The following is a 24243-nucleotide window of genomic DNA, read 5'->3' as shown; positions in this document are numbered from 1 at the left end:
TATATAATTAAACTGAAAATCTACTGTTAGTTGATAAAAAATCGGCAGCAGACCATCCATTTCCGTCCACTAGTACTCCATCAAACAACTCATATAACTATTTTCCAGTAAGATTTGACACAATCTCAAGGTCAAATTCATCAAAACTCAAATAATCAAATATGACTGAAGGTGGATTCCTATGTACAATATAGCACAAGATAACATATGACTCATTTTCTTGTGAGCAATCGAAAAACATCGAAAGATGGCCACTCCTGTTATATGTGGAATTCTTCAGTCATACATACTATCTATGTTCAGGTCTGAATTAACATCATGCAGTTGTGGCAGCAGCATTTCTCAAATTAGACAATGTGTGGCAGCAACAATTGAAAAAGAACATTGAAACTTGAATCACTAAGCACACAATAGTGACATACTGTTATTGAACTATTTACTACAATGACAGTCGGAACTGTTACTAGTCCGCAAACATTAAAACAGAACATTAGCTAATGAATCAGGGAAACACTGAAGTGCCACACGGAGATCTCATCCAGTGCCAAAACAAAGTGCAGACCAGATACTTTTCACACCCATTCCATTTTCAGCAAGGCAGCTATTACAAATTCAGTAAGTAGAGTACTCAGTAGTCAGTACCAATTAAAGCTCCATGCACCCACCTTACCAGTAGCAGGTCCGAATCATTTGTCCCTCAACATCAACATTTCCAATTAGTTTCAGACAACGAAAGGAACTAAGAAAGTGCATGTGTCACTTACATTGCATATTTGCATCAGACAAAATTTGCTCCAACAAAATGGATAGCGATCAATGGTAGAGCCAAATCCATGGCGAGCAGTTTGCCAGGGACCCTTGGCGCCAATTCTTTCCAACGTACTGCGGGTTGTAGCGGCACCAGTCGATGTCGTTGCAGCGGTACTCCTTGTCGGTGCTGACAATAATGGACAGCAACTCCTCAGGGGAACCATCTGCGTCGTTGAAAGCTCTAGTTTGGTTTTGGTGAATTGATGAAACCCTAAGTGCTAACCTAGTTTATCAAAGTGATTATGAGATAGGTGGCACTACTCCAAGTGATGAAGCAATTGTGGAGATCATGATGATGGTGATGCCATGGTGATGACCAAGCGCTTGGACTTGAAAAGAAGAAAGAGAAAAATAAAAGGCTCAAGGCAAAGGTATAAATGGTAGGAGCTATTTTATTTTGGTGATCAAGACACTTAGAGAGTGTGATCATATTTAGGTTCGATAGCCATACTATTAAGAGGGGTGAAACTCGTATCGAAATGCGGTTATCAGAGTACCACTAGATGCTCTAACTCATTGCATAAGCATTTAGGATCTAGTGGAGTGCTAACACCCTTGAAAATGTTTTGTGAAAATATGCTAACACATGTGCACAAGGTGATACACTTGGTGGTTGGCACATTTGAGCAAGGGTTAGGAATTTCACCGGTGGAGTGTCCACCCGTAGAGTACGGACAGACCGACGGTGCCACCGGCGCCCTATATAGAAAAGACGAAGGTCACTGTAAGTGACCGGCCGTTGGCCTCGGTAGGACCGGCGCGTCCGGTCAGTGGTAGTGTGAAGATGCTGGCGTCGGTCTTCGACCGGACACTGACGGGGTGCATCTAGTCCTGCTGACGAGGCAACGCACAGAGGAGACGTCGAGTGACCAGACGTTGGGTGTGTCCGATCGAGCACGTCCGGTCATGATTTTTCGTTTCTGGATGCTTACTGGAAACAACCGGACGCCGAGGCTCAGCGTTCGGTCACTTCACAGCAGCGCGTCCGGTCACTTCCGTTGGGATCAGGCGCTCAGTATTTGAAGAGAGGGGACACGTGGCGTGCATTGCACGACCGGACGCTGGGGTCCTGCGTCCGGTCGATATGACCGGAGCGACTGGTCACCCCGTGTTGTGCCCAGTGAAGGGGCACAACGGCTCTATTTCGTGGGGGCTTCTATTTAAGCCCCATGGCCGGCTCTAGCTCACTCTCTTGGCCATTTGCATTGACATAGCAACCTTGTGAGCTTAGCCAAAGCCCTCCCACTCATCTCCATCATTGATTCATCTTTGTGAGATTGGGAGTGAATCTAAGTGCATTGCTTGAGTATTTGCATCTAGAGGTACTTGGTGTTCGTGTTTTGCTGCGGGATTCGCTTGTCACTCTTGGTGGTTGCTGCCACCTAGACGGCTTGGAGCAGTAAGGATCATCGAGCGGAGGGTGGTGATTGTCTCCGGCTCCGATTGTGGTGATTATGAGGGGTTCTTGACCTTCCCCTGGCGGAGAGCTAAAAGGTACTCTAGTGGATTGCTCGTGGCTTGTGTGATCCTCATCTTATGTTGGTTATGTGGCACCCTATTGAGGGTTTGGCGTGTGATGCCAATTAGTGCGTGAACCTCCAAGTGAGTGAATCGCCACAACGAGGACTAGCTTACCGGCAAGCAAGTAAACCTTGGTAAAAAATCATTGTGTCATCATTTGATTCCGAGGTGATTGGTCTTCATTGTTATTCATTCTTGTGATTGATTGGCTCCTTCCTCGACATGGCGGTATAACCTTCTTGCTCACTCTCTTTACTTTACCGCAAACTAGTTGTCAAGCTCTTTAGTGTAGCTAGTTGTGAGAGCTTGTTAGTTTGGTTAGTGTGGCTCTTTAGTTAACTTTTGAGAGCACACTAACTTAGTGTAGTGTCATAACTATTGTGTGGATAGAAACTATATGTCGGTGTTTCGGACCGGCGGGCCATTAACCAACTAGTAAAAATGTACTGCGTGCCCCTAATCTTGGATGGTGATGCAAAGAGACATAAGGTTTATACTGGTTCGGGCAATGGGTGCCCTACGTCCAGTCTGAGAGATCGATCTTATAGTCCTTGCACCAAAATACTCGTAGTAGGGGGTTACAAGCAAGGTGAGAGAGGGAGCTAGCCTCAGGTCTCTGCGTGGAGCGGCATGGATTGCTTGAGATGTTGATCTCAGGTGGCGGGGAAACGTGCGTGTTACAGAGTCTTGAGTGTGTGTTTGTCTACCTCGTGCGCTCGGGTCCCGAACTCTTTTTCGAAACGGCCCCGGTCCCTCCCTTTTATAGTTGAAGGGGGGTCAGGGGTGATACATGCGTTCGCTATGTGGCGTCCTATGAATAGAGGCGGCATGTCTGAGCCCTGTAGCCTATTACTGTGGCGGTATGGTTGACGGAGCAGTCCTGTCCTTGATGCACTGGAGCAACGCGCCGGCCACGCCCGATCCTATGCGACGTGGGAGCTCCAGTGATAGCCTGACATAGGGCATGGTGGATGATGTGTCGGTTGCTGTGTGCTGATAGTGAAAAGAGACGAGGCTCAGTTGGTGCCGAGGCCGAGCCATCATGGGTGGCTCAGCGGACATGAATCCCGAGGTTGTCGAGACCCTAAAGTAGACTGCCGAGGCATGGAGGGAGCAGTTGGTCTTGTACATTGATTCCGAGGCTATAGTAACCTGGACCTGACTCTGCACGCTGCGTTGTCCCTGGAGCAGGAGTTAGGTAGCACAGCGCAGTACGGGCGCCGGTCGTGGGCATAGCACCGAGCATAGTGGCCGGTAACCCCCGCCCTGTCCTGTCCTGGACGGCATGGCTTCGATGTGACTGGCGTCTAGTCGGCCACGCCGCTGTGTCGAGCCATCGTTCGGCTGATATCGCGGGAGCGGTCGTACGTGCCGGGCGGACGTGACATCTTGTCCGAGAAGTTGGTCAAGGCGGGGGCGGCAGGGTTGCCTTACCGAGCCAGCCTTGAGCGGGGCGGAGAATCAGCGTCTCGTCTGAGGCTGTACGCGCGGGGCCTCGGGCGAGACGGAGAATCGGTTCCCCGGCCAAGGCCTTTCGCGCGAGGCCTCGAGCGAGGCGGAAAATCGGTAGGCCATCCGAGGCCTTCCGTGTGAGGCCTCTAGCGAGGCGGAGATTCGGTAGGCCGTCCGAGGCTGTACGTGCGAGGCCTCTAGCGAGGCAGAGAGTAGGTGGCTTCGGACATGGCCGGGGTTTGGCCGATAGTTGTCCCTTGGCTTTGACTTTGACGAGGTCTAAGCGATTTTTTCGATTGTTGCTTAGGGGACCCCTTCTCGTGGTACCCAACACTATATAAACTAGAATTGTGGTATGTGGCTTGCTTTTTAGTAGGCTAGCGCAACACTTACTTCGCCTCATAATTGTCTAACCGGTTTGTTAAGTGTTGTTGTAGAAATTTTTAATAGGCTATTCACCCCCCCCCCTCTAGCCATTAGGACCTTTCAGTCGTCCAAGAAGTAGATGAAGGCCGGGCCAGAACGTCCGGTTCGGATGGCCCTGGAGCAGCCTCGCCCAATGAAGAGCATTTTCCCGATCAGGGCGGCGGAGGAGGGGGAGGAGCTCTCCCAGCGAGGGGTTTCGCCATCCCACTCGAGCGTGAAGACCTGGAAAGACACCGTGCCCTGTTGCCCCTGCTCTAGAGAGACGAACATCTTAACTATGAGCAGCCTCCCCTCCGATTCGACGAGGTAGCGGGCGGCGACCACATGGCCGGCTTCCGGGGGCGAGGCCATAGTTTCGTCGGGGAAGAGGTAGTCGTCCAAGTCGCCGGTGATGTGGCCGTCCTCGTTCCCCGGGTCGAACACCATGAGGTGCTCCTCCGACGTGAGGAAGAAGAAGCCCTCGTGCACCTCGCAGCTGGTTTTAAATCTCCGACTAAAGGTATCTAGCGGATGGCCCATAAAACAGCTATAGCGGAGGCTAAATGAGTTATAGCGGGCTATAGCCGCTAAGTTGTACGTAAGCACAAATAGCTTGATCATCCTCAAACAGCTATAACAGGCTATAGCCGGATATTTAAAACCATACACGTCCTCCAACTCTTCGAACATGACCAGGTTCTCGTCCCCCTCCAAGGCTGCACTGAACAATAAGTCTTGGTCCGCCTCCGGTGGAATTCACCGCTCCATTCTAGGCTGCCACACCGCGGCCTTGTGCGGACCGAGGGTGATGGCGGTGACGAAATAGTGCCCGTCGCCGTTTGGGTTGGTCGGCGCGGGGAACACGGTCGCAACGCGGATGACCAGGGCGGTTGGGTTGAGGACGACCCTGAGGTCTTCACTCCCCCGCTGAACAGCCAGTAACTCGTTTGCAATCTTCAGCATAGTAGTGACACCGTCTTCCAACTGCTTCTTCTCACTATCAGCAAGCAGACCTGCCCAGAAATTCATAAGGGCGCAGGCATAACAAAATATCTCTAAAGGATTCTTGATAATTTTCCCTTCAAAACATGCTTTATTACGTTTCTTCCAGATCGCAGAAGGCAACAACCCCCAAGGGTGAAACTTTTTACCATATGGCAGCCATGATTCACACCATTTCCAGCATTGATCTAAATTACTTGAGATATTGTTGGCACCTAAGCAAACCGCTACAACAGACCAAATGACTTTGGCCATAGGGCATTGAAAGAAAAGGTGTGTAATGATTTCATCAGCATCACAGAACAAGCATTTGGGATCCCCATTCCATTTTCTTCTGATCAAATTATCTCTAGTCAAGATAGCATCATTTGTCAGTAACAACAAGAAAATCTTGATCTTGGGAGGAATCTTCCCCTTCCATATTCTTTTATGATACAAACCTGATTCATTCCTAGTCAAACCATTGTATAAAGATTTAACCAAAAATTTTCCATTTTTTTCCAATTTCCACGAAATGCAATCTGAATCATTTGTTAAAGAAAAATTTTCCACATTACTCCAGATTTTATCCCAACATAGAGCCAGGTCACCATGTAACCATCTTCTAAATTGTAGTTAAATGACACCATTCTTAACTTGTGCCACAAATACATTCTTATTTTCACTAAGCTCAAACAAAACAGGAGCACATTCTTTGAGAGAAATGTCATATAACCAAGGATCCAACCAAAATCTTACATTCTCACCATTTTTGATAGAAACAGTTCTACCTTGCATATAAATGTGCTTAATTTTTAACAAATCATACCACATATGAGAATCATTCAATTTATGACTAACAGTGTGGACAGTGTTGGTTCTCAAGTACTTATATTTAACAATCTTTTGCCATAAACCGTCTTCTTTTTCTAACTTCCACCACCACTTACAAAGCAAACTTATATTCATTTTCCTCAAATGTTTAATGCCTAAGCCACCTTTTTTCTTGCTTTTACAAATTTTCTCCCATCTAATAAGATGGTACTTTTTCTTAGTACCCCCTCCCTGCCAAAAAAATCTTCTTCTAATCTTATCTAGACACTGAATTGTTGTTTCTTGCAGTAAGTACACAGACATATGATATATAGGAGAGTTATTAAGACTAGCACCAATTAAAGTGGTCCTCCCAGCTATTGACATGTTACCTCCCTTCCACACATCCAACTTTTTGCTGCTTTTTTCAATCAAAGGAGCCCAATCACAAATATGAAATCTGCTGGGACTCACAAGAACACCGAAGTATTTAAGTGGAAATCTGATAGTTAAAAATTTCTGCAAAGGTCTGACCCAAACTTTCTTCATCATTTATCATCAAGATTTCGCTTTTACTGAAGTTGATTTTCAATCCAACCAACATTTCATACAAAAATAGAACAAACTTCATGTGTAGAGCACCTTGAACATCATTTTTTAAGCACACAATGGTATCATCGGCATACTGTAATATTGCCACTCCATTTGGAATGACATGATCAATTAGGCCTACTACAAGTTTATTCTGTTGAGCAGTGTGAACCATTCTAGTTAAGCAATCCGCAACTAAATTAAAAAGGATGGGTTATAGAGGATCACCTTGTCTCACCCCTTTGTAACTCTTGATATAAGGACCAATACTATTATTTAGTTTAACACTAATGGTCCCACCAGTTACCACTTGTCTAATCCACTCACACCATTGATTCCTGAAACCTCTTTTTTTCCAAGCACTCAAATAACAATTTCCAGTTCACCTTGTCATATGCTTTTTCAAAATCCAATTTTAAAATGACTCCAACTTCTTTTCTTCTCTTTGTTTCATGCAAGATTTCATGTAGGCACAAAATGCCAGACATGATATTCCTGCCTTTCATGAAAGCAGTCTGGGTGTTATGTATTAACATATCTGCCACCTTCTCAATCCTAATGGTCAGAGTCTTGGTAACTAACTTGTACAAACAATTCAAAAGGCATATGGGTCTGAACTGTTGTATTCTACTGGCTTCTTTGATTTTTGGCAGCAAAGTAATAATACCATAATTTATTCTACTAATGTCCACTCTATTCTTGTGAAAATCATCAAAGAATTGAACTATATCATTTTTAACTATATTCCAACAACTTTGATAGAATTCAATGGGGATTTTATCAGGCCCTGTAGCCTTGTTCTTTTCCATCTGAAATAAAGCATCCCTGATTTCTGTTTTAGTAAAAGGACTACATAACATATCATTTTGTTCATCTGATAGTTGGGGCAAACTATCCCAAACACTAGGATCCATCTGAACTCCAAACTCTTGTGCAGCAACAACAACAACAACAACAACAAAGCCTTTAAGTCCCAAACAAGTTGGGGTAGGCTAGAGTTGAAACCCAACAGAAGCAATCAAGGTTCAGGCACGTGAATAGCTGTCTTCCAAGCACTCCTATCTAAGGCTAAGTCTTTGGGTATATTCCATCCTTTTAAGTCTCCTTTTATTGCCTCTACCCAAGTCAACTTCGGTCTTCCTCTGCCTCTCTTCACGTTACTATCCTGACTTAGGATTCCACTACGCACCGGTGCATCTGGAGATCTCCGTTGCACATGTCCAAACCATCTCAACTGGTGTTGGACAAGCTTTTCTTCAATTGGTGCTACCCCTAATCTCTCACGTATATCATCGTTCCAAACTCGATCCCTTCTTGTATAACCGCAAATCCAACGCAACATACGCATTTCCACGACACTTAGCTGTTGAATATGTCGTCTTTTCGTAGGCCAACATTCTGCACCATACAACATAGCAGGTCTAATCGCCGTCCTATAAAACTTGCCTTTTAGCTTCTGTGGTACCCTTTTGTCACATAGGACACCAGACGCTTGCCGCCACTTCATCCACCCTGCTTTGATTCTATGGCTAACATCTTCATCAATATCTCTGTCCCTCTGTAGCATTGATCCTAAATATCGAAAGGTATCCTTCCTAGGCACTACTTGACCTTCCAAACTAACATCTTCCTCCTCCCGAGTAGTAGTGCCGAAGTCACATCTCATATACTCAGTTTTAGTTCTACTAAGTCTAAAACCTTTGGACTCCAAGGTCTCCCGCCATAACTCCAGTTTCTGATTCACTCCTGTCCGGCTTTCATCAACTAGCACTACATCGTCCGCGAAAAGCATACACCAAGGGATGTCCCCTTGTATGTCCCTTGTGACCTCATCCATCACTAAAGCAAACAAATAAGGGCTCAAAGCTGACCCTTGATGTAGTCCTATCTTAATCGGGAAGTCATCCGTGTCTCCATCGCTTGTTCGAACTCTAGTCACAACATTGCTGTACATGTCCTTAATGAGCCCGACGTACTTCGTTGGGACTTTATGTTTGTCCAAAGCCCACCACATAACATTCCTTGGTATTTTATCATAAGCCTTCTCCAAGTCAATAAAAACCATATGTAGGTCCTTCTTCTTCTCCCTATACCGCTCCATAACTTGTCTTATTAAGAAAATGGCTTCCATGGTTGACCTTCCGGGCATGAAACCAAATTGGTTCATAGAGACCCGCGTTATTGCTCTTAAGCGATGCTCGATAATTCTCTCCCATAGCTTCATAGTATGGCTCATCAACTTAATTCCCCGGTAATTTGTACAACTTTGAATATCTCCTTTATTCTTGTAGATCGGTACCAATATACTTCTCCTCCACTCATCAGGCATCTTGTGCGATCGAAAAATATGGTTGAACAGCTTGGTTAACCATACTACAGCTATGTCCCCGAGGCATCTCCACACCTCGATTGGGATACCATCCGGTCCCATCGCCTTACCTCCTTTCATCCTTTTCAACACCTCTCTGACCTCAGATTCTTGGATTCTCCGCACAAAGCGCCTATTGGTGTCATCAAAAGAGTCATCCAACTGAAAGGTTGTGTCCATATTCTCACCATTGAACAATTTGTCAAAATACTCTTGCCATCGATGTCGGATCTCATCCTCCTTTACCAAGAGATGCTCCCTTTCATCCTTAATGCACTTAACTTGGTTGAAGTCCCGTGTCTTTCTCTCACGAACCCTAGCCATCCTATAAATGTCCTTCTCTCCTTCCTTCGTACTCAAATGTTGGTAAAGATCCTCGTACACTCTACCCTTTGCCACACTTACAGCTCGCTTTGTAGTCTTCTTTGCCACCTTGTACTTCTCTATGTTGTCCACACTCCTGTCATGGTACAAGCGTCTATAGCATTCTTTCTTCTCCTTAATAGCCCTTTGGACTTCCTCGTTCCACCACCAAGTATCTTTAGCCTCGCGTCCCCTTCCTTTGGTTACTCCACACACCTCTGAGGCTACCTTCCGAATGTTGGTTGCCATCTTGTCCCACATATTGTTTATGTCGTCTTCTTCCTTCCAAGAGCCCTCTTTGATAACCCTTTCCCTAAATACCTCTGACGTCTCCCCTTTCAGTTTCCACCACTTTGTTCTTTCAATCTTAGCTTGTTTATCCCTACGGGCACGCACCTGAAAACAAAAATCTGCCACCAAAAGCTTATGTTGAGAAACAACACACTCCCCTGGTATCACCTTGCAATCCAAGCATGCTCGTTTGTCCTTTCTTCTTGCGAGGACAAAGTCAATCTGGCTACAGTGTTGTCCGCTACTGAAGGTCACTAGATGAGATTCTCTCTTTCTAAAGAAAGTGTTGGCTATCATCAAGTCAAAAGCTACCGCGAAGTCCAGAACTTCCTCCCCCTCCTGATTCCTACTACCATACCCAAAACCTCCATGAACTGCCTCGAAACCTATGCTTGTAGTACCTACATGCCCATTAAGATCTCCTCCTATAAAAAGCTTCTCACTACTAGGTATAGCTCTAACCAGACCATCTAAGTCTTCCCAGAACTGTATCTTAGCACTCTCGTCGAGGCCTACTTGGGGGGCATACGCACTAATTATGTTCAAGACCATATCACCAACGACAAGCTTGACTAAGATAATCCTATCTCCTTGCCTTCTCACTCCCACCACACCATTCTTGAGGCTCTTATCAATCAAAACTCCTACTCCATTTCTATTCGCAACTGTCCCTGTGTACCAAAGCTTGAAACCTGTATTGTCCACCTCCTTCACCTTCTGACCCTTCCATTTAGTCTCTTGAACGCATAATATATTTACACGCCTCCTAGTCGCGGTATCAACTAATTCTCTTAACTTACCTGTAAGTGACCCTACATTCCAACTACCTAAACGGATCCTAGTTGGTTCGACTAGCTTCCTTACCCTTCGCACCCGTCGACTCTGATGCAAAGACCCTTGCTCATTTTTCACTACACCCGGGCGCCGATGTAGCGCGCCACTAAGGAAGCGACGACCCGATCCTTGGTTACTTGACACCATGCCCAGATCACGACACGGCGCGTCACGGGGGTGACGACCCGGCCCTTGCCCATTTAACACCATACCCGGGTTCCGATATGGCGCGTCGCTAAGAGGGTTACGCCCCAACGATTTTCTTTCGGGTTTCATCTCCATTTAAGTGGCTAGGTTTTTACATTGGCTCGCCACACCTAACACAACCCTCCTCCTTTACCAGGGCTTGGGACCTGCTATGCTGGGACACCAAAGGCGCCCCACCATAGGCGGAGTTGACTCCAAACTCTTGTGTAGGACCAAACAAATCAGCATAATACTCTGAAGCATGTTTAAGTAAATTTTCTTCCCCTTCAATCATAACTCCATCTTTTTCAAGGTTTAGAATAGTGTTTTTCTTTTTTCTACCACTTGCATATTTGTGAAAAAAATTTGTATTAAGATCACCTTTCAGTAACCATGATTCATGACTCCTCTCAAACCAATGTAATTCCTCTTGTCCTAAACTCTTATAATTTTCACATAACAACCATATTTTCTCATAGATTGATCAGCATCTAAACCCCAAACTTCCTCAATTCTCTCCAGTTCAGAAAGTTTCTCAGAATTAATTTTCCTCTGTTTTCTCAGCTCTCCTTGCAAATTGAACCCCCAGCGCTTAAACAATTGCTTAACAAGTTTAAGTTTCTGTTGAATTTTATCCAAAGCAGATTTAGCTCTACAAGGTTGCAACCAAATTCTCTCAACTTCCTTAAAGAAATCAGGATTTTTTAACCAGCCAAGATCAAATTTGAATTGAATAAAAGGTAAGGCAGTGCTTTTGTTAACAGTAATAAACAAAGGATTGTGATCAGAAACTTCTCTAGGAAGTCTATTAACTACAACTTGAGGAAAAAGATCTTCCCAATCTTGAGAAACCAAAACTCTATCCAATTTAACCAAAGTGGGATTTTCTTGATTATTTGACCAAGTGTATAGGCCACCACACAAAACAATTTCTTTAAGCTCATAGAACTGTATCAAAGAATTAAACAGAGATATATGTCTGTGAACCCCATCTACTTTATTCGTTTCGTTAGCAAATCTAATTATATTGAAATCACCACCAATCAAAATAGGCTCAGAATTTGTGGAACAGAAACTAGACAAGTCATCTAAGAAGGCAGATTTATGCTCTTCTTGAGCAGCACCATAAACCACCAAAAGGTTCCACTTGACTTTAAGGATTTTATCCCATAAGTTCAACTGCAACATGTAATCACCTTGTTTGAAGGAACCTACATCATACCATTCATTTCTAACCCCTACTAAGATACCTCCAGACCTCCCTCTTGAAGGGTTCCACATCTACAAATACTCTTGGAGGCCCAAAGCAACTCAAGTTCGAGTCTGCCTCGGCCTACAGGACCAGTCTATCTTAAACTGGTCACCCAGGACGCATCCGGACTCCGTTTTCGACAATCCACATATGGTTGGAAAGCTAATTTAATAAGGAAGCCAATCTAAGTGGTTTCACGTCAAAAGACCTTCGGAATCAACAGAAATCGTTGAAACAAGTCAGCGTCCAGAATCTGTCAGGGTGCTGCGACACCGTCTTTTGGTCCGTTGGACCGTGTATCGTGTTTGAGCCCATTAGGGGGCGTGTCCAGGGGGGTGACGCCCAAAACTCTATAAATACCAGTCGTCGCTCTCCTTAGGGTTTGGGTTTTGTTTAGTTCTTGATTTCCTCGTGAAACAGATATTGTTTTGCTGTAACTGTCGCCGCCAAGGCCGCTTGCTGTGAACCAGGGCCCCAGTTCTTGATCTTGTTCGCCTGTGGCGATTAGTCATTTCGAATAAAGACTTGAACTCTTTCTCATTATCATAAGCCTCATATTTATTTGCAATTTCAAATTGCGTTTATCTCGTTCTTGCTTGTGTTCTCGATTCGCTTGCAGGAAAGCCTTCTCGACGAGGTCAATCACGTTCGCGTGGTTGATAACCAACGGAGCAATGGTGTAACAGTTGCGGGGGTCCGAATCAGTCTTGGTTCGAAGCCTAGATCGTGAACGTCGAGTCTCCACTAATCGACGCTATCATACATTTCAGAAGATCGGACCTAGTCTACATCAAGTGGTATCAGAGACCTTGTTGCCCGTTAGGTATAACTTTGTTTTCCCCTTTAGATTGTTACTATTTTTGCATTACCTATAGTCCACAAAAAGGCAAAAAAATATACATCGTCACATATTCCCTGTCCTATAGCCTCATTGTGCCGTGCAATTTCGTCTCTGTTTCACGTTGTTGAGTTTGTGCCCTAGATCAAGTTCTGGTTGCTGGTTTTAGATCATTTTTTAGTCTAGTTTGTGTTTTTCTCTTTGTTTTTCATCCTAATCCGTGAACATCTCTAAGTCTTGTTGAGTTTCCTTTGTATCCATCAAACCCTAGTCCACGCCAGCTTATTTGTTACACTTGTCTTCACTGTTTTCATCAAATCCTTGCTGCCGTGACCAATTTTGCGCACATTGTTTCCGTTTTGTCCTCTAATTCGGAGTCCGTTCTTAAAACTGGTCTAGTTTTCGCATACGAACTCGGATTTCGACGTTCCATATATCAAAATCGATCAGAAAAAAATTCGGATCCGTCCATCCCTAGCTTTGCTGGGGTCGGAGATTTTTATTTTGGTCAAAAAAGTGGTCACAAGATCCTATTTTCGTGGTCACAAGGTTTTTGTTGATTTCGAGCACGTCTTCTGGAAATTCCACAGGCCACGTCTTTCACTTGTTTAAGCTCATATTTTCTGTGGTTACTTCTTTTGTGCTCCTAAGTGAAGAAAAAATATCAAAAAAAAAGAAAAAGTCAAAATTTCTCAAAAAAGCAACGACAGCCCAAAAATAGAGAAAAAAAGAGGGGCAAAAGAGGAACAATATCTAGAGGAGCACATAGAGAGCGTCATTTGAGCTGTGTTTGTGTGTGCTGATTTCTACCTTGTTTCTAATCATATTCTTGCTGTTCACATCACTTGATACATCTGGTACTTAGAACGTGAGTAGGCCAGCAACTAAGACAAGTACTTGGGATACTTATTCAGCTTTGGTATTCAGTTGCGAATTTTGTTATTCCTTGCTACTATATTGTGCCTGTCCAAGCTCCACTTTCTTCTAACTAAGTACAGGTTCGCCTTGCAACTGTTACACTCAAGCTACAACGGTATCACAGTCATCGACCGATTGCACCGCCTGTTGCTTTGGTAAGAACACTTGTAAGACTATGGTAAGACGCTTGAGAGTTGAGTGCCCTGTTTTTCCTTGTCCACAACCTAAGTAGTTGGTAGGGATAATACTTTTGTGTTATCTTTTGCTGTCTTCTAACAATGATAAGTTGTTCGTATCCACCGACTTATGATGGTATAGGTGCTGATGAGTACATGGAGTGGAAAATTGTCATTGATAACATTTTTGTTACTCGCTTTATGTGTCCAAGGAGGAAGGTAAAAAAAATACAGCTAGTGTTTTATGACATTCTGCTTAATCTTGGTGGGAGTCTTTAGATTCTTCTAATAAACCTCAAACTTTGAATGATATGAAATTTCTTATGCGAGAAATCTTTGTTAATCCAACTCCTGTTTTGACTTCATATGATGAGGTGTACCATTTAGATAAAGAGTCTATTGTTATTCTTCTTGCTATGACTAACCTTCTGCAGGATAATGTACATAAGCGAGAGGATGACATGGAAGAAAATGAGGAGCTCACAACCTCATATGCAAATTCAGAACCATCACTTCACAATGCACCTATTACTCCTGCTGAAAACACAGGTAATGCCCATGGTGCTATACTCACAGAAGGTGAGAATTGTTTTAATATACTAAATTCTTCCACACACCATGCTATCATAGAGCAATTGTTAGTGAAACCCTCTTTTGATTTATCTTTGTCCCATGATGATTTGCTTGATGTTCCTTGTGATAAAGATGAATTGGTTGATGATGCTTCAGTTTTACATGTTTTGGAACCAACCACTTGCGCTGAAAATAAACATGTTATTCATATTGCTACTAAAATTGATGAGTTCAAACTGTTGTCTTATTTACATACTTTGGGTTACATTGAATTTGATGTTTTGTGTAACCTAGATTATTTGGAGGAGAGCCTATTTAAATATGTTGATTTGCCTTGGTTTTCTAAACATACATATCATGTTATTGACAAATATAATAACAAGGGACAATATATGATACATCGCGTATACATTCGCAGTAATATGAATTCTCTTTTTGTTGTATAAGATTATGATCGTTTAGAGGTTAGCCATAAAAATACAAACATTTTCTTATGTTCCTCAAAGAAACAAGTTCACTTCCAAGAAGGGGAGCATTGTTGGTTGCCATCTATGTCTGCTAGATCATCTATTCCTGTATTGTCTTTGGTTAGTTCTAATCTTTTGTAGGATAGTGTTGACATATATCGTGTGCGTTAGGATCATGGAGTCTACATGCTTGCTGAAATTTTTATGCGAGATGACATGCTACAAACTTGAAAACATGATCATGTTCCTTCTCACAATTATTTTAGTTCCCTTTGTTTTCGTAACCCCGTTCTCCTTTATGTTGTGCAGGATCAGTTTCAAGCACAATCGACGCTGAGGACAGCTTTTTGTTAAGAAGGGGAGGATGATGAGGCCATGACACCCACGCATATGACCATGTTTGGCACATGGTATGGAGGGGTAGGAGGCCAGCAGGGTGTCCAAGTCAAGAAGGAGGTCCGAGGCTAATTCGGTTCGAATCCCCGAGGTAGAGGCCCAAAGCAACTCAAGTTCGAGTCTGCCTCGGCCTCTAGGACCAGTCTGCCTTAAACTGGTCACCCAGGATGCATCCGGACTCCATTTTCGACGCTCCACATATGGATGGAAAGCTAATTTGATAAGGAAACCAATCCAAGTGGTTTCACGTCAAAAGACCTTCGGAATCAATGGGAATCGTCGAAACAAGTCAGCGTCCAGAATCTATCAGGGTGCTGCGACACCGTCTTTTAGTCCGTTGGACCGTGTATCGTCTTTTGGTCCGTTGAACTGTGTATCGTGTCTAGGGGGGTGACGCCCAAGACTCTATAAATGCCAGTCGTCACTCTCCTTATGGTTTGGGTTTTGTTTAGTTCTTGATTTCCTAGTGAAACAGACGTTGTTTTGCTGCAACTGTCGCTGCCAAGGCCGCTTGCTGTGAACCAGGGCCCCAGTTCTTGATCTTATTCGCCTGTGGCGATTAGTCCTTTTGAATAAAGACTTGAACTCTTTCTCATTATCATAAGCCTCATATTTATTTGCAATTTTATATTGCGTTTATCTCGTTCTTGCTTGTGTTCTCGATTCGCTTACAGGAAAGCCTTCTCGGCGAGGTCAATCGCGTCCGCGTGGTTGATAACCAACGGAGCAGTGGTGTAACGGTTGCGGGGTCCGAATCAGTCTTGGTTCAAAGCCTAGATCGTGAACGTTGAGTCTCCACCAATCGACGCTATCATACCTTTTGGAAGATCGGGCCTAGTCTACATCAGAGCCGGTGCCGTCCCCTGATGCGGAGGTTGGAAGCACCGTCGGGCTAGAGCAACGCCATCCTCAATGCGGAGCTGGTCCAGTTGCTCATGTGGAGGCGGAGTGCGGCGTCGGGGTAGAGTGAGTGTCGGAGTGCAGATAGGCTAGAGCGGTGGAGAAGAATAGTGCTAATTATAATGACCATTGGCCATTCCTATATAATGTGATAATAGATACAGCAAACCTGAGAAACTTGAACTCTTTGGGAGACATTTTACTTAGGCTAATAATTTTCAAGTCCCTATGAAAAGTTAGACAGGGTCCTTTGTACAATAGATTGGGAGTTAAAATTCCTGCGAACCACGGTACAAGCACTATCCAGAGAGATTTAGATCACACTCCTCTTTTCTTAATAAGAGTGAGCCTGCTATGTTATATAGTGCTCCCTTCAAGTTTGAATTGGGATGGCTGCGTGATGGTTTTTTTATCTTGTTAAAGAATTTTGGATGGATGTGCATGAAGGCCACACACCGTTAGAAAGGTGGCAGGTAAAAATTAGATGCTTGCGCCAATACCTAAGGGGGTAGGCTTAAAATGTAAGCGGTGTTTACAAAAGAGAGAAATATATAGATAATATTGAACAAGTTAGATGAATTAGATAAAATGGCTTAATTGTCACAGTTAAGGATAATGAATTAAATTTAAAGCATGTTTTGAATGATAGACTAGCTCAATTGCTGAGAAAAGAGGAATTAAAATGGTATCAAAGAGCAAAGGTATAAAATCATTAAAATAAAGGTGATGTTAATACCAAGTATTTTCAACTGGTGGCCAATGGGAAACATAGGAAAACACTTACGTTCAAGTTGGAGCAGGAGGAGGATGTAATATGTGGTGATGTAGAACTTAAGAAATACATCACCAAGTATTACAAGTATTTGTTTGGGCCATCAGAGAATAACTTGTTGTCTTTGGATGAATCACACCATGATGATATCCATCAAGTATTTGCCCATGAAAATGAAATCCTTGTTTCACCTCTCTCTAAAGAGGATGTTACAAAAGCAATTTTTAGAATGAAACGTAACATGGTATCGTGTCAAGATGATTTCCCACCTGAAGTTTATCAGGTCTTTTGGAATATAGTAAAGGACGACCTAATGGCCATGTTAATGGAGTTCCGTGAAGGGTCTTGCCTCAACTTTGGGACTTCAAAGAAGATTGATGCAAAAAAAGCAATACAGACAAATCTATTTGCTAAAATTTAGTTTTAAAATCTTCACAAAGGTCCGCCAACATAATTATCTCTACTATAACGGATCAATCAAAATTGTACTAGGTCTCCCTAGGAAAAAGTCCCCCGCCTCCAACCATTGTGCACCCAGGAAAATGCACATAGTAATTCATCTACATTAAAATCAAGGCTAATAAGACACCTAAACTAAATCCGATGACCACGATTAGATGTGGGATGCCAGGCTTCTCACCCCCACGCCCTCCTCGCACGCTGCACGCCGCGACCCGCCGCGACTGCGATTTAACGCTCAAAGCCAATCATCATCGAATAAAAAAAACGCGTTCAAAACCTTCCAAGCCACCCCCGCGCCGTTCGACGTTGAAACATTCCAATCGCCCGCGCCCTCCCCTGCAGTTGCGTCTCCTCCTCTTCTGCCATTGGTGTGTGCCCCTTCTCTCTCTGATCTAATCCAACGCGTGGATGAGGGCGGCGGCGGGGCCTGACAGTGGCCGCCACCGGCGAGGCGGCGCATCGGCCCGCAAGCCGGCGCCCATGGACACCACATGACCAAGGCGGACCTGCGCTCACGAGGTCGCCACCATCGACGAGGTCACCGTCATCAAGGATAGGACCACCAATGTCTCCTGAGGTGCGATCTGCCTAGGCCCCGGATCTGGGCTCGCAACCCTCCCTCCCCTGCGGCCACTCTCGCTCGATTCGCCACAATGCCTGCCGCGCAGTTCCCTTGCTTGCGCCGTGAGCTCGACTTCTTGCTCCCATGGACGGAGGCGCAGGCGCAGCAGATGCGGCAACCTTGAGGCCGTTGAATGCATAGGATGCGCAGGCGCAGCAGATGCGGCTATGTTGAGGTCGTTGAATGCAGAGGCGCAGCAGATGTGGAGGACTCTGAGTTAAGTGTCGACTGACCCAGGCGGCGTCGGCAGCAGGTAGAGACCATCACTAGAAGCTCCAGATTTTTAATTCATTTATTCTGTTTCAACTAATTTTCTTCTATCCCAAATTGTACCATTGTTCTCTACTTGATTTTTGCATTGTTCTATAGGCTTTGTGTTGCTCGTTCCACTATGGATATGAACTGTTCCCCTTTCTTGACTAAAATTGCCCCATCCAATCATGATGCTTCTCCAATTTGCAGTGTGGACAGGCTATGCCCTGCCTAGGAGGAGACAACAGAGCGAAAACAAACACACACTTGATCCGTTCTGAGCGCCGGAGTACAAACTACACTGATGCTTATGTGTTCTATACATGGAGACATCCATGCTCCTAAGGTGTTTGATGGATTGCCGGCACCAGGAAGCCAGTAATGGAAGTATCACAACCACATAACTGTTGTTGTGAGTTGGAGAAGAGTGCTCTCATCACGATAGGCTAGCAGATATTCTCTGAACCTGGAACTCCTAATGCAGAATTGGGGTACTCCTAGAGGTACCTTCAATTCCCAGTGCTATTTTTTTACTTATATATTATCCCTGTTAGTTAGGCCATGAAGTGAACTTGTGGGATATCACATCTTGTAGTAGGACATGGTCTGCTAAATCTGTAAGCACTCATTGACTTATTTAATTTCTCTCTGATACTAATATAGAAGAAACCTTCATCATTTATTAAATGGTTTTCTTTCTTTGTTTCATCTGAAGCTCCGAGCAAATAGCCTGGTATATTCACTCGACCTTGGTTCACTGCTGGAACCTTCTTGTGCAAGGATGACCATCGTGAAATTGTGGGCTGCACAAATAATCTTCAGGTAATGTGAACTGATTCCTGTATCTCTTGCTATGGCAAGAAAAAACTCCCAACAGATTGAACATATTTTTTATCAAAAATAAATTATCATGTGCCTGAACTACAAGGATGCTAATTTCTGCTTCTAAGATCATGTGTGTTGGTGAGAATGCACGGTATTTTTCAAATTGTGTATCTAATATGCCAGGCTAGAACTTGACCCTACTTTGTTACATTGCCAGTAGGTATGATAACATATCACATCAAATGGAGTATGATTGCATGAGCTGGCAATATTTGAAAATATCAAAGGATATGGAACTGTTAGAACGTGAGACAGATCTGTGCAGAGAATGTGGTCAAGGGGTAGATATCTTCCGTGCAAAGTCTATCCAAGGTCATTTCATCATCCAGGTAGTTTTGCAAGCCCTTGGGATTAATTACAAGCCTTGGAATGTTCTTTTTGCTTATTTGTTCGTGAAGTGGAATTTTGATTGTCAAGTGCGGAGTAAAATCTAAAGCACCATCGAGGTTACCTGTCACTCAGGCTACACATGTAAATTCTCGATGTTTGCCAAACTATTTTTGTTGTTTGTAAAAAAATGGAAGGTTGTGTATGGATCCACAATATTCTGATATCATTTTTGTCATGCAAGTAATCTTTATTTGGTATCAAGTTGTCATCGGAATCATGTTTTTTTATTCTATCTAATATTATAATATGTGATCGATGATTTTTCAAAATCACCAAAGCATATACACCATTTTAGTTGTTTAATTATGTTACCCTAAATGTTACCGTAGCGTTAGCACAGGTAATATACTAGTTAAAATAGCACATAGGATTATTAAACCACCACAAACCGCCTTTATCGTTGAGAGAAGTATCATGGAAGGAGCGGTTATTTTACATGAAACTATACATGAGCTCCATACAAAGAAATGGGATAATTTTTAAGATTGATTTCGAGAAAGATTATGACAAGGTCAACTGGAATTTCTTACAACAAACTACCCTTCGAATGACAAGTTAGCTGCATCTTCAAAGAGCCATAGGAGTTTTTATACAAGACTTTATGTTGAACTTCAAAGGGCTATTTAGGACATTGGGTCATGAAGGCCATCTATGTCATCATGACTTAAAGAAGAGTCAAGGAGTTCATTAGCAGGGCTGAAGCAGATCGATCATAACACAAGAAGCTCATAAGTGACATCATCTGTGCTCAGCGAGTGCTGCAATTTATCAACCAAACCTTCGGCAGAGACTATTCGGCAGAGACCATTCTAGCAAAGCTTAGTTTGGCCTTCTGAAAACTCCGACTGATAATCATGTGGATCCTCTATGGCTCTATGTGCACTTTGGCCAGAAAGTAGCAAGTTGATGCCCTACATCGGCGATCCGCTATTTGCTGATGTCTCCCAGTCCAATAATGCTACTCAACAGTGCTGTACTTCACTGCTTTGACTTATTATATCTGATCATCATGATGATCAATAAATACCGCATCAGCAAACGGATTCAAATGATATTGATCCCTTAACCTTTTAATTATATCATCCTCTCGATAGTAAGAGCTCGTATAGTAAAAATGAAGCTGTTTTATATATATATATATATATATATATATAGATATATAGATATATATATATAGAGAGAGAGAGAGCAGGGGATGGCATGATGCGGATCGGAGCTATATGCCTATATATAAAGAACTAAAGAAGTAGGCCAAAGCTTGCCTCATGCATGGACTTAACCAAGCACCACTGGCTGGGTTAGTTGAGCTGGCCCAATATAAGAAGTGACTGGGAAGGGGGCAAAGGTTGTGCAAAAGGAAGATTGATACTTCGTAGATGCACATTGATGTGATCCTATATATACCAGAAGGTAGAGTCATGCTGCCAGTCAACTGAGTTAGCTAGTATGGATAGATAACATTGCCTGACCATTATACTATATCAATGTAATAGATCAAACTACTGCAGCGGATGATTTTTGTTTTCTTTTGCTTGTGCACATGCATGATTCTTTGTTGTCATGAAACAGATTAATTATCGTTAGTATGGGTAGCAGCCATGATGCTTGCCACCAATAAATAAAACAATCCATATCCACTTATTAGCAACGGCCGAATAGTGGCAGTGATAAAAAACATTCTGCTTCATGGTCGTCAGAGATATTGCAAATAATACAATATAAATATGTTAAATGTGTATTACACATTGTAATTAGATCAGGTCATTTTACAATGTTCCGTAAAGAACACTGATAATCTCTATGTAATGTACTTCATTGGTGCCCACTTATTAGCAATGGTGTTATGATAATGAATTAGGTCAAACCCAATTATTCTGGGAACCTACACGCTTTTAATTTGTTCTTATGTTCGTACTGCACTACTACTATATTTTTTTTCTTTCATACCCAGCTTGGAAGTCTTCTTGGTCTGGGGTGTGTGTTATGAAGGTTTCCTTTAATTTTGCTCCAATAGAGTATTGTTTTAGCACATATTTCTACGCATGACTGTCGGGGACCTAATACTGGGGTACCCCAGGAGGTGGAATCAATAACCATCGAGCGTTAAAAACTTCTGGATGGACAAGGGCGCCGCTACGTTCCTTGCCCGAATGACGGAAGTTTGGTTCCGTTTCGTCCAACGCCTTTAGGCTAGCCCCGCCTCGCCCGAGGGCTAAGGGCTAGTCTCCGCCTCACCTGACGTCTTTGGGTCAGCCTCGCCTCGCCCGAGGGCTAAGGGCTGGCCTCCGTTCCGCCCGACGCCTTCGGGACAGCTCCGCCTCGCCCAAGGGCTGAAGGCTAGTCTCCGCCTCACCCGACGCCTTTGGGACAGCTCCGCCTCGCCCGAGGGTTGAAGGCTAGTCTCCGCCTCACCCGACGCCATCGGGACAGCTCCGCCTCGCCCGAGGGTTGCCTCGCCCGACCCCCGAGGGGTGGGCTCAGTCACACCCAAGGGATAAGGACTGGACTCTGTCTCGCCCGACGACCGAGGACGAACCTCGCCCCGTTCGATGTCCAAAGACTGGTTTCATCTTACCTGATAACTTCTCCTTCGTTCCCTCATGATGATGGGTACAGAGCAAGACAAGACGTTCGGGTCAACCATGGCTTCAAGGACCATACCCTGCGTCCCGGCAGGAAAGGTACTGCCAGGGAACGACTGGACGGGTGCTTTAGACCCTTCCGGACGCCGCAGAGCCCAAAAGGTATTGCAGGCGCGTGCTCCTAGCACTGTAGAGTTGTAGGCGCCGCCTTCAGCTCTGGGACATGGAACCCGACGAAGATATACGACAACCACTACACTCCAGAAAAGGATTTGTGATCTCCACGAAGGGAAGACATGCCGTCACCACGTTATGGACCCAAGGGAGTGGCACCCACTTCCCGACCCCTCGGGTCCACCAAATCAAAGGACCTTGCCCACAGCGCTACTCCGGACCCCGACCCCGCGTCCCTCCGACAGAGACTCATAGGAGCCAGAAGGCGTGCGGAGCAAGGCTGGGCAAGATTCATAAGTCAAAACCACTGTACTGCAGCCCATACCCTGCGCAGGGCAGTATTCTGCAAACATCCTAACATTCTATAGGGGCATCGATAATATTATAGGCGCTTATCATCCTTTCACACCCATCAGAATAGGTAACCGAGCTGGGTAGACGTAAGCCACAAGGCTAGGTGGAGTACGCATCCTAAGTCCTCACCCTTGTAAAGCCGTCCCCTTCATCTATAAAAGGGGATGCACTTCCTTCAACAAATGGGGACGGAACGACACAAGACACACGCACACACAGTCAAGCTGCTACCAAGCTCTTGGCCTCCTTTTGACCCTTCGATCAGAGACTTGGGACCTGTCCCTCTCTCGATCGTTTGTATCCCCTACTACGAACCATTCACGGTGCTAATAACACGAGCAGCAACAAACTGGACATATGGATATTCAGCCCGAACCAGTATAAATCTTGTGTCCTTTAGCGCACCATCCGAGCCTAATGCACATTACTATAAATTTACTTGCCGATGCTTGTACGAAACACCGACAGTTGGCGCGCCAGGTAGGGGACTTGCGCGTTCCAAATCAGGCTTTGGATGGCCACCCACGCAATCAGCTGGGCCCTGGGCGCACACGTGCATTTCAGCGACCTAGATTTCATCGTCACACTAGGAGGAGAACTGGCGCTGAGACACACGGCCGCCCAGTCTCTCCCTTCCATCAACCTCAGCCGTCCGAGGCTTGAGGGCCCGCCGGGCAACTCCCTTGGACCCCAGTTATCCAGGGAGGCCTCGCGCAACGTCGCCCTGTTTTCGGAAGGCCCCGTACGGAGCGCCCCGATAGCGTTTCCGTTCGGTCTCCACAACGCTGCGGCGACCGCTGGCCACCTTCTGGCACTACGTATGGTTCAGCCACCCACGAACAGCGAGTTCATGGGGACGATTGAGCATGATACGAAGACTCTCTATGGGCTCCTCAATGAGGAGCCAGGATCGTTCTCCAACTCGGACTCCAGTAGGGGGAGCCACCACCCTTCCCGGGAATGCTTCATGGCGTAGACCCCTGAGGGGCACGTCGAAAGTGTCTCCGAGGAAGAGGTCACCCCGACAAACAACCCTGACGGTAGATCTGGGGAAGAGACGACAGCCCCATCTCGCCTAAGGATGGAGCAGCTGAGGGCCCGTCAGCTAGAGATTGATGAGGTTGGGCAAGGGCTCGTCCGGGAGTATGCGGACATCAATCATGAGATTGAACGATGCAAAGACGGGGGGTGCGCGCGCGCCACGGCCCGCACCGTACACCAAAGGATCCTCACCGACGATGGGACCCTTCCTCACTTCGCCCGAGCAAGCCAAAACATCGCTACAGCAACCGCCTTGCTGCATGGCCTACCGGAGGCCGCGACGTCTGAGGATCACCGCGCCCACCGAGAAATCCACACATTACTCGAGCGAGCGGCGGCGTAGCAGGCAGAAAGTTCATTGTCCCGACGACACGAGCCCAACACCAGCCAGCGAACGCCCTCAGTGCGTCCCACCAAGGATGCGTCCGTTCACCAAACACCGACAGGCGGCAGGTAGCCCTCCGCCGTCCCGGTGCTTCAACGCCCCGGCCATGACTGTGACGTACGCAGCATCATCGACGCTCGCAAACGTGCCCACGACGACCATGGAGAGGCAGCACGCCGCGGCTACCAT

At 45.1% G+C, this 24243-nt stretch overlaps 1 pseudogene; it reads right to left on the bottom strand.

The window, feature by feature from the left end:
- Window positions 1-813: 813 nt before the first annotated feature.
- On the bottom strand, window positions 814-24243 carry LOC136548581 (uncharacterized; annotated as a pseudogene).

The sequence above is a fragment of the Miscanthus floridulus genome, chromosome 4 (assembly GCF_019320115.1).
Source record: "Miscanthus floridulus cultivar M001 chromosome 4, ASM1932011v1, whole genome shotgun sequence".
NCBI classification, from domain to species: Eukaryota; Viridiplantae; Streptophyta; class Magnoliopsida; order Poales; family Poaceae; genus Miscanthus; species Miscanthus floridulus.
The sequence above is the reverse complement of the archived record's forward strand: the minus strand, read 5'-3'. Positions and strand labels throughout refer to the sequence as shown.